This window comes from Toxorhynchites rutilus, chromosome 3 (assembly GCF_029784135.1).
Source record: "Toxorhynchites rutilus septentrionalis strain SRP chromosome 3, ASM2978413v1, whole genome shotgun sequence".
Classification (NCBI taxonomy): Eukaryota; Metazoa; Arthropoda; class Insecta; order Diptera; family Culicidae; genus Toxorhynchites; species Toxorhynchites rutilus.
In genome coordinates this window covers 282,124,583-282,137,174 of record NC_073746.1, presented here as the reverse complement: position 1 = coordinate 282,137,174, position 12,592 = coordinate 282,124,583, and the positions used below count along the sequence as shown (strand labels likewise).

Genomic DNA, 12,592 nt, shown 5'->3' with positions numbered 1-12,592 from the left:
ATTTTCACTGAAATTTTGATTATTTGACGATTATTATCTCACAACATACACACAGACACTGAGAGCCTTCGAAACATCAATTTCATAACGGTAAAATAATGAAACTTCGTTTGGTTCTATGAACGTGGGGGTGTGAAAATTGCACGACTTGATTTCACAAATATTCACTCCACGCTGTCACATTAGCCTCATATTCAGCGGGAGCTCTACAAAAATGTACGTTTTTAACTGATAAATTACTTCCTGAAAATAGAATTTTTACATGGATGCGGTGGGCAATCAAATATAAACACAACGACTGACGTCACTATTTGCGAAATTGTATGGCAGCGCATGCTATGTCGCTCGAAACTCGACCATCTTCATTACCTTTTTTCCAGGACATTGGAAGCTACCCAAAATTATCATAATCTTCAATATCATATGACCAATTTGAATAACGACTGATTCTTCAAAGGGGTATATTCAGAATCATCGATTCTTCTTTCAAAAATATCGCATATTCATAATCCAGATGTCTGATTAAAAAATGATGTTTGTAAAAGTTGTTGAAAAATTAATGAAATATTTAGGAAAAATAACATTGTAAATGCACTGTTAAAAATCTTACTCAAAAATTGAATTTAATATTGAAAATTTTTATATCTCAAAACACACCTCCCCATCTTTGATTTTTTAAAATGGTTTTATTGGGAACCCCTACTTATTTGACGAAGTTGACCGTGAAGTGGTGTTGAAAAACTATATAAATAGAGATATAACCATCATTTATAGTGAAAATAATGTTAGTGAAATTTCTATACGATGTCGGAACCTTACTCGTAATGTCCAGCAGCAGTTGCATACTGTTGCATACATTTTCTAATATTTCACATGATTTCAATTGACCCATTCCATGAGGTCGTGCACAAGAGAAGCGAATTTCAAATCAAGGTTTAGGAGAAAATTAAAAACGTTATCTGAATAAGCATTAGTTATTTTTTTATTTTTTTTTTATTAAATCGTTTATTTTTACAGGCTCAGTTACATAAGAGTAAGCATTAGTTATGACAGAAGTTCTTTGAAACGAATTTAATATTTATGCACCAACCTTTGAGAGAGGCGAGCTTAAAAAACTACATAGCTATAATTTAAATATTTGAGGTTTTCACTATATTTATGTTTCGTGAGATATCTCTTCATTTAACTTCAATGTCTATATACCGTTCAGAATCATATTTCGGACGCTGAAGGCATACGATACAGAAAACAGGTCTAAACTTTTTGCAAAGATATTATTTGGTTGATATTGGTTCAATTGGCTTTAAAGCTTTCTACTTTGGTACCTATTTGATTGAAAACATAAAAAAATCATCGAATAAAATTCTTTTCAAATGAAGTGAACAAGAATCAAACATCGGACACTATTTATAAGAAAAATCAAATTTCGGACACGTTTTCTTGTAATTTTTGAATGAAAATTACATTACACTTGATTATATTTTATAGTCAACTGCGAAACACTTACCAAGCAATCACAGTAAACTGTTAATGATGATGAAAACTGATGAAACACGAGAGAAATTCTAATATTGATGAACGGGTAAATTCTACGTGCTCACGCTACGTTTGCTTAGCGTGAGCACGTAGAATTTACCAAACGATAATGAGTAGTGTTGTCATATTTTTGCCGATTATGTTATAATTCAAATGTGGTTCTCACATGAAATGATAGTGAAGCCAAGAGATTACTCTAAAGAAGCAATTGTGATATTAACTTTATAGTTATATCATCAGTGCATTAAGCATTTCAAGATATTAGAACAAAGTGTCCGAAATATGATTCAGAACGGTACCATTGAATGGATAATTAAATACCTGTTTGAACAGCCGCGGGTAGGTTTCATCTCGTAATTTATAAGCGTTGTCACGGCAGAAAAAAAGTTTTTAGTTTATCAGACGAACTTAAGTTCAAATATTTTTATATTTGGGTTTTTCTGAGCAAATAATGAGGGTCAACAACCCACCAAATTTGGTTGAGATTGGTTCACAAATAGAGAATTATCAATTGTCTCAAGAAGTTGTTGTCACGTCACGGAAAGTATACGATCGTATACGATGTTTTTTTTTGCGTTTTCATGTATAAATCACACTAAATGAACCGTTTGAGTGCGGAGCGAAAAATGCCAAAATGCGAATGAGTTTGGGTATTTTTATAAAAGCTTTAGGGTTTCAAGTGCCATTTTTCAATTCTATCAAAAAATGTATGAACAATAAGGGATAGATACTGGACTTTATCAATCTGTACCCCCAATATGATCCCGAAAGACAAAATCCTGAGTTAAAAGGTGCTCCCTGCAGTAACAAGGGGAGCGCTATCGCGCTTCTCCGCACTCAAAGGGTTAAACGAGCCATTGAGTGAACGTGTTAGATAATCACGATGTAAAAAAACCGGTGTATTGTTAAACTGAAATGCTTAAAGCTTCTGGTAGACAAATATGGCAGAAAACTTTAATAGCGTTTTTCTCAGTTGCTGATTTTGGAGCATGGGACAACTATGCGTGGAACGGCGGTACAGGTAAAGCGTAGGTTCAATTTATAGAGCTTGTTATGATGAACATACCATAAGCAATTAAAGTTAGCTTGTTTTGTATTGTTTCACAATACATATTTCTTCTCTCTTTTTGAAGCAATGAAAATGCAAAATGGCGCTAAAACGCTTGAATGAAGAGAGCCAGAAAAAAGTCACCACATTATCAAATTGTCAGTGTTGTGACACCTTTCATTTGACACTACTGAGAATTCGGAAGGAAGCACCGTTCCTGAGATACAAAGGGAGTAGGTTCAGGGCCACCGGTCACGTTTGGACCACCTTCCCATACAGGATGGAATTTTGGAAGGGGAAAATGAGATCTCAGAGGGAAGTGAGAAGTATTCAGAGTAATAAAAAACATAAATAATAGTATAGAGCTTGCTACAATACGGTGAAATTCTTATTCAATACAACTTATAGATTGTGTGACGTGACAAAGCTTTGTGGAGAAAATTTATTTATTTGTATGTTTTGAAACGGAACTGCAAATACAACATTAATGTTCAGAAATCGGAAACCCCAAAAGGACAGGGTTGTCACGTCCCAAAAGTATTGGGCTGTCAACTAGCGAATTCAACTGTAAAATATTCTCCAACTGAAGATTCATGTAAAAAATTAATTCAATTTCACTTTGACATCGTTTACTATTTGAAAATCGTGTGACTTATGCATGAAAAAGAGAAAAAAAACTGATTTTAGTGAGTCAAAACGTTGTCACATCACGCTGGAATGAGTCAATTATATTAAGAAGGTTATATCTCGAGAACGGCTTGCCCTAGGATAAACCGGTATATATAGTTTTTCAAGTAGAATCGTATGTAGATTCCATTTTTATGTTATTTTTTTTAAATGGTTACGATTTCACAAAGTATTGAAATTTCATCAATTTCAAAAAAAAATTTCTCCATTTTGGTAAGTTTGCCACGGTACCACTGTCACTTCGATTTATCGGAGGGGGTTTCCAATAAAAATATACAAAATGATCCATTAACTTTCCAACAACTTTGCCAAACATCATATTTTAATCAGTTTTCTGGATTGTGAGTTACGATTTTTGAGAGAAAGATCATTGATTTTGAATACGCCCTTTTAAAAAATCAGTCGTAATTTAAATTGGTCATATGTTCCATCATAAGTACGAAGTTTCAAAACAATCGACTGATTTGGAATTGCTCTGTATGTAACGTTCCATCCTAGGATGAACCGTTCTCGAGATATAATCAATTGTTTAGAAGGTCGATGATTTTGAGGGTGATTTTTAAAAGTCGATGATTTTGAATACGCCCCATAAAAATCAATCGCAATTGAAATTTATCATATTTTAATAACAAAAAATGTGATTTTGAGTAGCTGCCATAATATATACAAAATCTCATGAAACTTGTAGAGAGTCAGGACAACGACCAGCTTATATGGTGTGGAATTGTTCTATCATAATAATGGGGTTTCAATTAAAATGTCAATAAATTCTGTCAGCACTCAACCATAATTATGAGTTAATGAACACATTGTTTCTGATAATGATTCTATATTATGGTAATGCAATTTTAGTGTAAATTTTAAAAATTGTTTCAATGATCATTCATTTGGGGCAGAAATTGGTGTATATACATTTGAAGACCATTGATCAATTTATTTCATTGTAGTTTTAACAATTTAGACCTGTTTCAAATCGTTCTAATCGTACTAAGAAATCAAGTCAGTAATTCCATTCAAATTTCATAGATCTGGAACTGCCTTTGGACTTGCTAATATGAAGGTGGCAACTTTTCATCACACAAATTCAAAACTCGACGATGATTCCGATGAAAACTTTCATCAGATGTCGAAACTGTACATCCGATATCGCGAATACCGTAGTTCTCTCTTCTTTCTGCAAAGGTACGGTGTCGCTGTCGGAAATAGTTTCGAGTTGTAATGAAGTATGTGTCTTTCCTTTTAATTAGAATGATCTGAAACAGCTCTAAATTGTTAGAACTTCAATGAAATAAATTGATCAATTCAAGATTCAAGTGTATATCTACTTTTTTCTGCTCCAAATGAATGATCATTAAAAACATTTTTAAAATTTATACTAAAATTGCATTATTATAATATAGAATCATTATCAGAAACAATGTGTTCATTATTTCTTAACTATTTGCAGAAAACTAGTTACTCTTTGACATAAAAAATAAATTCAAACGAGACGTGTAATTTTCATTTATATTGTTATAACCAAGGCGTTTGGAAAAAAAATATCCTAGTACAGTAGAACCTTGATTATCCGCGAGCGGATGATCCGCTCATAGTAATTCTATAGAGTTTCCCGAAATTTGTCAGTGAGAGGTGGGAGCTTGCTCTCTTATTTTTTGTCATGACTTACACATTATCTGACCACTGGTGTACAATCCCTTACAAATGGATAGTTTAATGATTTCTATATTAATAAAACATACTTTTCGCGTTGAAATAACCTTTTTTCGTGTTTGCACTTCATTTTTAGTCCTTTATCGCGTTATGCGCGGTGGCCTTGCCAGACGATTTCGCGGATAATCGGGGTTCTACTGTACTTTTTTTAATACATTATCTAACGAACAGAATGGTTAAAGTTGATTTATCGATTAATCAAACACATTTCCTATACACTGATTCCTTTTTTACGTGACTGATGCGGGTGCTCAAAAAAAAAATCGTTTTAAAAAAATCGCTTAATTTCGAGCAAATCACGTGAATAAAAATCGCATTATTTCAAGAGAATCACGTAAACAAAATTGCCCCATCACCGGCACACGCTCGTAGCAAACGGTCTCGAGCAAAATAAAATCACGAAAAAAATCGCTTAAAAAAGAATTAAGAGTATATTATTTTTCCGCCTTAAATAAGCCGAATCAATCATCAGACGATATCATGCGAATGCCAAGGAACGTTATGTTATGAAGCTTCGGAACAAGGGTCTCCCCAAGGCCGGAGACCCCAAGACCAGCTTGGCCTATCATACAACTTATGCATTTGCTAAACTTTTCTAGAATAATCTTGTATTATTAATGTATATACTGTTTCTAGACTGATTAGAGTTTCGGTCATTTGCTTGTAAAAATAATATTACGAGTGCAAATTTTACCTCAAAATAAATAGATAGAAGAAGATGATGATTCCATTAAACCATTAAAAACTGGAGTTTTCTCGAAAAATATTGCCATTTAGTTCTCATCAATAGAGTATTTCTATTGCTATAATATTTGAATAAACATTCATCTCTTATTGATAAGATATAAAGACGATAGAAGGAATATTGAAGATTTATAAATTTACATGGAATTTGGAGTCCAACATTTTTATTATAATTGAGCGGATTTTAAGTGAAGCGCAAAATGAATAACGCAGTGGCAACAGGTGGCTATGAAATACGAACGTTGCACATTTGTAAGATATTAATAATAAGGATGTCTTCGTAGCCTATTTGGTTGCGTGTCCGCTACTAAGCGAACGATCATGAGCTCATAACTCAGGACCCCTCAACTGACCATCTTTGTGTGTTATTCTAGCTACTACGTCCACGCAACAATCATCATGTGTCGGTAATCCCAGTCCCTTACCGCTCGAATTACGATCTGCTGCAACGGTAATTGGTGCTAATTCCAACACAACAATGGAAACCTCATATCAACATTCCCGCTGTGAACAGTCCAACTGTGAACATTCGAACAATATTGTAACGCCGAGAAAGGCGGCATGTGTTGTGTATCGATAGAATTGAAATACTCTTAGGCCTAAACAGCTACTGTGTAATAAATAAATGAAAAAACAAATGTTTATCGATGGATAGGAATCTTACGCCTAAAAATGGCTACAGTGTAATATACAACAATAGTTATCTTAAGATAAAAATGTATACGAATAAATTCGGCTCTGTTACAGCTGAATTGCTAAATTAGCCTAATAAACAGATGGGATAAAAAATAATAATAATAATAATAATAATAATATTCACTACTTATTGTTCGAACTATTCTTGAACTTGAACTGTTCGGGTTGGAAGCATTTTCAAATCATAAGAACACGTTTCTCAAATCGAATGTCAATTTGAACTTTCGCACATTTTTACACACACTTTGACTGGTTAAAACAGGAGTCGTAAAATTATCACCAAATCTTGCAACTTCATTTGAAAGCCATATCCAGTGGACAGATACGATCACTGAAACCGAACTATGTACCCTCAGGATCTGAATGAGCTTCTGCTGCACTTGTTGCTAAAGAACTAACTGGTCAAGTCTGTTACTGCACAACCATTACCGTTTGTCCTCCCACTCGGCGGTTCCGGATATCACCCACCATCAATCGAACTCGCGGTCGTTACTCAACTTACGCTTTTTCACTGAGAGTTCATTGACAGTTTCGATAATTCTGATAATTGGTAGCGATCGACAGGCGTTTATTAGAATTCAATCTGCAAACCAAAAGAAAATAGGTGAACGATGTATCGATACACTGGTCGCCGAATAACTGACTGTTCACTTCTGTGGATAATAACTAGCATATTTTTGTCGTCGGAAACCCCCCCCCCCCACGAATCACCCCGTCAGTGGGGTTGCTGGGGTGGGGCTAGAATACATCCTAACCCTTCCACTAGAGAATTGAGTCACAGCGCAGAGTTGGTTCGTTCCGAAGATATGCAGAATCAATCTAGATGACAGAACGTTGTATCGAACTGTTATATTTTTCTCGAAATGTCTTCCTAATTCCAATTTGAGTTTTAAGTTTGAATTTCGACCAAAAGTTCAACCTAGACGCAATCTGGCTCCTGAAATAGATAATTCTATCGTACAAGTTACTGATTCACTGAAAGAATAGGACTCCTAATTGTAGCCGATGTTGGATTATATTTTTGTTGCTTTTGTACGGTCTCTGTCAGAAAGACGATCCTCAGAGCCAGATAATAAGTAAGTGCGTTCGAGCCCGATTTAAAGGTTTGATCATGATTGAATTTTCTAGTGACTATTTTCAGCAAAACATGAGAATGTGTTATCGATAGCAAATTGGATGTAACATAACAATGGAATTCGATTCAATAGGAATTCTACTTCTTTTCGATTGAAGATTTCATCGCGAATAATTGGGTCACAGAACACTGAGACGTCATACCATTCAGAAGCGCGAAATACATTTATCGACAGTCAAATATCTGATATCTAATCTACAATGTAAGTCGGACATATACTCATCCGTTGGTATGTTTAAATTTGCATATTTTCGCTCTTTCATTCACCAGCTGTCGAATCAGTCGTTCACTGATTCGAAATCACCAGCTCTCATCTTGTTTATCTTCACCCCGTTTCACTTTCACTCTTGTTCGACTGCTTTCACGATTTCACGCGTCGTAGTTTTCATATGCATCGAATATAAACAACGGTCCGTCTTGGTGACGCGCCTTGGAATCCTTGAGTGTCAAGTTTACATCCACTTTCGGCTGTTGGGTTATGTTCCTGTTCACAGAGAATCGCCTACACTCGTGGCCTCGTGGTGTCCAGCAGTGGCCACAGACTCACACAGATCCACGCGCACACACCTGCTGCTTGCACTTATCGCGCATCTAAATTCAAAGTTTCACCGTTCATATATCATCCAGCGATCAAAAGTTGTACGTTCCACGCATCGCCAATCACGCTAACCATGTTGTATGCACTATGTTAGGCTTTCTTCACTGCTGTTACCGCAGCGGGCCGGAAGATATAGGTCACTACGGCCAGTACACATCAGAGTTAGCTAGCCGAAATCACCACGCACCACAGTCAATAAACTCTTATAAATAATTCAGGTTCCTCACACGGATGCGGCGCAGAAGAAAATTAAAAAAAAAACCAAACATACAACTCAATTTGCCGATTTCACCTTGCGTTTCTTCAATTTTGCGTTCCTTTTGCCTGTTACTTCCACCGAACTGTTCTCTACCACACAACTCCTCAAATCTTTAATTTCTCCGTAACATGTTTGCTAAGCCTGCCATCTTCGAATTACACACTTAACACACCCCTATCGATTCGATCCGTTCAATTAGGTGAAAACAATTGATTTGTACTCCACTCTTTGGTGTACTCTTCATGTAGTCGCACTCCTTGGGAATATTCACTTGAAGCAATCAAAGCGTATGAAGATTTAATGAAGTAATTGAGAGAGCTTTTCACGCGGTTTCAAATATTTGCGGGCAGTCACAGTGAATTGAATTTCCACCCGCTGACGAATTCATTCGCAGTTATTTCGAAATGATTAGCCGATTTCTCGTCCTCGTTGGAATAAAACGGTTTCCCTTTGCGAGGGACACAACTTTCAAAGAAGGGCGAAATATCACTAAATAAATTCAAGACACCGTGGTCCAACATAATTCAAATTTTTTGATGAAACTTACACAAACGTATCACTTGATTGCACTATCGTTCCGATTTGTTTTCTTCTGGTGTTTCGAGAAAGCAATCTAATCTCTGTATGAAATCCGAACTTATCGCCGTTTATGAATAAAATAAATTAAAAAAAAAGGTAAACGCTTTTTCCGAATTGCACTTGTTTGCTGCTACTCCGCTGCCTGTGGCTGCTCCACGAGAGCTCGACCGTCAGTGTTAAAATGTAATTCCAAACTAAATGAAGTATACGTTGATTTGTTCCGCTAACTTTGTTTGGCCCTCGACGAGAAGCCCACCACTCACTCGCTCTCCCACTTTCTTTTTGTTTACTCTCGCGCGGGCTTAAGCCGGAATCTCGCTCGGGTCCGAGTGCTCGCTGGTTTTCTTTCTTTTGGCTGCTTTCCCCACTGCGTACCGAACGCCTGAACTTCAGCAGCAAAACAGATCTTCACCATATCCGGCCCGAACTGACACGGTTGCGTAAACGGATTTCCAGCTATGATCGGTGAGTGAATCACTCATTTACCCGAAGGTCACTCAAAAATTCCGCCTCATTTCGCCACCCCCAACACTACCATTACTCACAACGAGCAATGCTAGTATTGGTCTTGGGGGCAAAACAAATTTCACTTTCATTTCGACTTCGGCTTCGGCTTTTCGGACCTCGGCTAGCGGAATTCGCGGACATTCGTGTTGGGTGACTCGGCCGAAGAAGGGGACGCTCGCACTCACTCGACTATCATCACGGCTGATCCGGCTTCGAAGGCCGAACGTTGCTGAGCCGAGAATGACGCGTGTTTGTGCACTGATAAATCATGTAATATGCGAGAAAGTTTCTTCTTGTGGGTTGTTCGAATAGGAAAGTCTACTATATCGGGTTGGATCTTTGCGCTGTGAGAGGCTTGAGGGTAGAAGGTAGGTGTTGGATACGGTCGTTGTGACATTTGCGGGTGGGTGAACTATTACGCTGAAGTGGTTTTGCAATTTGCAGGGTTATTACCAGAGTGAATAAGGATTTGATTTTTGCATTCCATTTTTCGTTTTCAAATTCGTTGTTTTTTACTGTTTCAATGGCTTTGACACACTATCTCCCAACGTATTGAATTTCATACACAAAATACGCAAAGCCGCCGAGGTGAGGCAATCCGAGTCGGCCGCTGACCTGCCGTCGAAAGCGGCGGCCTTTCGCAAGCAAACATGTGTTCCATCGATTGCCCGGATAGTTTGAAACATAGGGGACGATTCTTTAGTTAAGCCCGACCGAGCATTAGCCAGCGGTCGACGATATTCGTTGGACCGGTTAATTCTTACATTGGATTATGAATGATATGGTGGTGGGTCGGTGGCCGACTCGGGTTGCGTCATCTCGGCTGAAATTAAGATAGATAGAAATTAGGTATCAAAAAACGAATTGTAGAGCGGTGAGCGATTGGTTGAGAAAAAACATCCAAGTTTATTGTACATTTTTGAGATTTTATGATTAATAACACCCTAAAAACTACTGACTTTCAAGTTTTTCACTTTCAAAATTTTATTTAAATCCACTAATTTAAATATTTCACAACTACATCCTGTACTAAATTTCTCATCTTTCAAATGAAAGCAACAGAATAATCGTATACTTCCTGAATAGCACCAGTATTGAACAAACAAGGTCCAAAACAAAAAAAGAAGTTCGATAACTCTGTCATTGTTAAAATTCGAAAATATACGTAGAAGAATTTTTTTCATTAAATGTAATCCTCTATCACCTCCTGAAAGATTTCGGAATTATGTTTATATTTTTTAAAGTGAAATAGGTATTTTTGGATTTTAAAAGGTTGAACAAAAAATAAAATTTTCTTTTATATTCAAAAAACAAAAAATTAATATATATAAAACAGTTTCGATTTCGATTCGATTATATACAGTAAAAAGAAATTGGAGACACCCAAACTATCGTTGGCAGAGAAAAAATCATCTTCAGCAGAAAAAAATGCTTTTTCGTGTGCTGAAGGGTGAAATGAACAAATGAAAACACTTTTTCTCAACAGCTTAAAAATGTGTGTATGTATGGGAATAGACATCTCTTTCTCTCAGACTGAACCTCAGCTTGGGATTGTACCAAAAAAAGTCCAAACGATGTCAACAGGGATCGAACCAAGGCCGGCTAGAATGGCCTTTGAAGACTGCGAACGCGAGTTGTTATTTTAATTTTAAAACTAAGGTAAATAATTTTGGTTTGTTCAGTCGAAAATACGATCATGGTTTGTCCACTGTTTTGAATGCTCTAATTCAGCACACCTTCGTCAAATCAGGGATTCGAATGTTTCAAAACATATAAATAAAATAGTTTTCCATGATTTAGTTTTATAGTATATTTTTACGGATTCACATGTTTAAAAAAAAAATACTTTCTATTGATGTCAATGCGCCCCTCATTTGAGCTAACTTTTAATCAATCACTAGATGATTATTTGGCACGTATTCCGACCTTTTCTGGATTATGACACTCAAAAATATTGTAAACATCATGCTTGCACACCATTTGTATCAGATTTTCATAGCTAAATCATTAAATTAACGCATTTCGATGACCTCAATTCCGATCATGTCCAATTGTCCAATTAATTAATGTTGTTTTGTCCACATGATTTCTATGGCGCGCTGCAGTTTGTTTATTGTGTCCTTCGCACATAGTAGAAATAAAGTTTCTCTGTGTCGAATGTGTTGGGGTGAACATTTTTGAAAATAAAAGGCAATATTCTGAAGAAAACCTAAATTATGAATTGATCAATATGATGACAGTAAACTAAAACAATGATAAATAAAACATCTACTTGAAAATTCGATTTTTTCATTCAAGAATAGTGATTTCTAAAACCGGATAAACTATGATCATTTTTCGGACAAACTATGTTCAGAGTTGGTCAAACCATGATCATAATTTCTCTTTGAGGAAAATAGTTAAAAAACATAAAATTTGAATATTTTCGACGCCTTATGGCAGTATTAGAAACTAGAGACTTGGGGCTTTTCAGCAAACCCAAACTCGTATCGATTATATGTGATTTACATGAAGAAAAATCGATTTGCATTTACCAGTTGCGTAAAAACACCCTAAATTAGACAAACCAAGATCATTTACCCTATGATAAGTATGTGGCATGCCCAGCTCTGGAAACAAGGGCATCGCCAGTTTAGCGATCAAGTGGGTTGGGCACCCGGTACATTTTCCGCAATCTTATCAGCAGGCAGTCATCGTCCGGCTTCGGGCGGTCTCTGATTATCCCGCGGACGCTCATGGGCACACAATAAGTAATGTGAATTAATTGTGCAGTTTTCTTTCAAGAAATATTTTTGAACAGAATTTTGCTCCTTAGCACTATTTTACTGTTATAAATACAGGCGGGTCAAAGCTGTCGGCATGATTTTTCGAGCTCTTTGGTTTGCTTGTTACATTCCAGACGTTTTGTTTTGGGCAACATTTCGGCAACGTTAAAAAATATGCAATTCGCCGATGAATGGGAAAGAACTCGATTCGATAAGATTTAATCGATTTACAAAAAAAAAAAAGAAAATTTGCATGGTTTTATAGTTATAGGGATCGAATATTTCCGATAGATAGTTCATATATGTCGAGGTAATTGAGGAATATAAT

The 12,592-nt window shown here is 36.3% G+C and overlaps 1 protein-coding gene across 3 annotated transcripts in view; it reads right to left on the bottom strand.

Annotated features, from left to right (window-relative positions):
* The window catches only part of LOC129779483 (cuticlin-4), a 50,851-nt gene extending 41,563 nt beyond the window's left edge, over nt 1–9,288 (bottom strand). Inside the window, exon 1 of one of the 3 annotated variants that reach the window (XM_055786967.1) lies at nt 8,961–9,288. The gene's annotated coding sequence lies outside the window, so the exon portion shown is untranslated. Of the gene's footprint in view, nt 1–6,850; nt 6,974–8,960 lie in introns of those variants that run through there. The other 2 variants (XM_055786969.1, XM_055786968.1) reach the window with 2 other exon arrangements.
* Nucleotides 9,289–12,592: the final 3,304 nt, after the last annotated feature.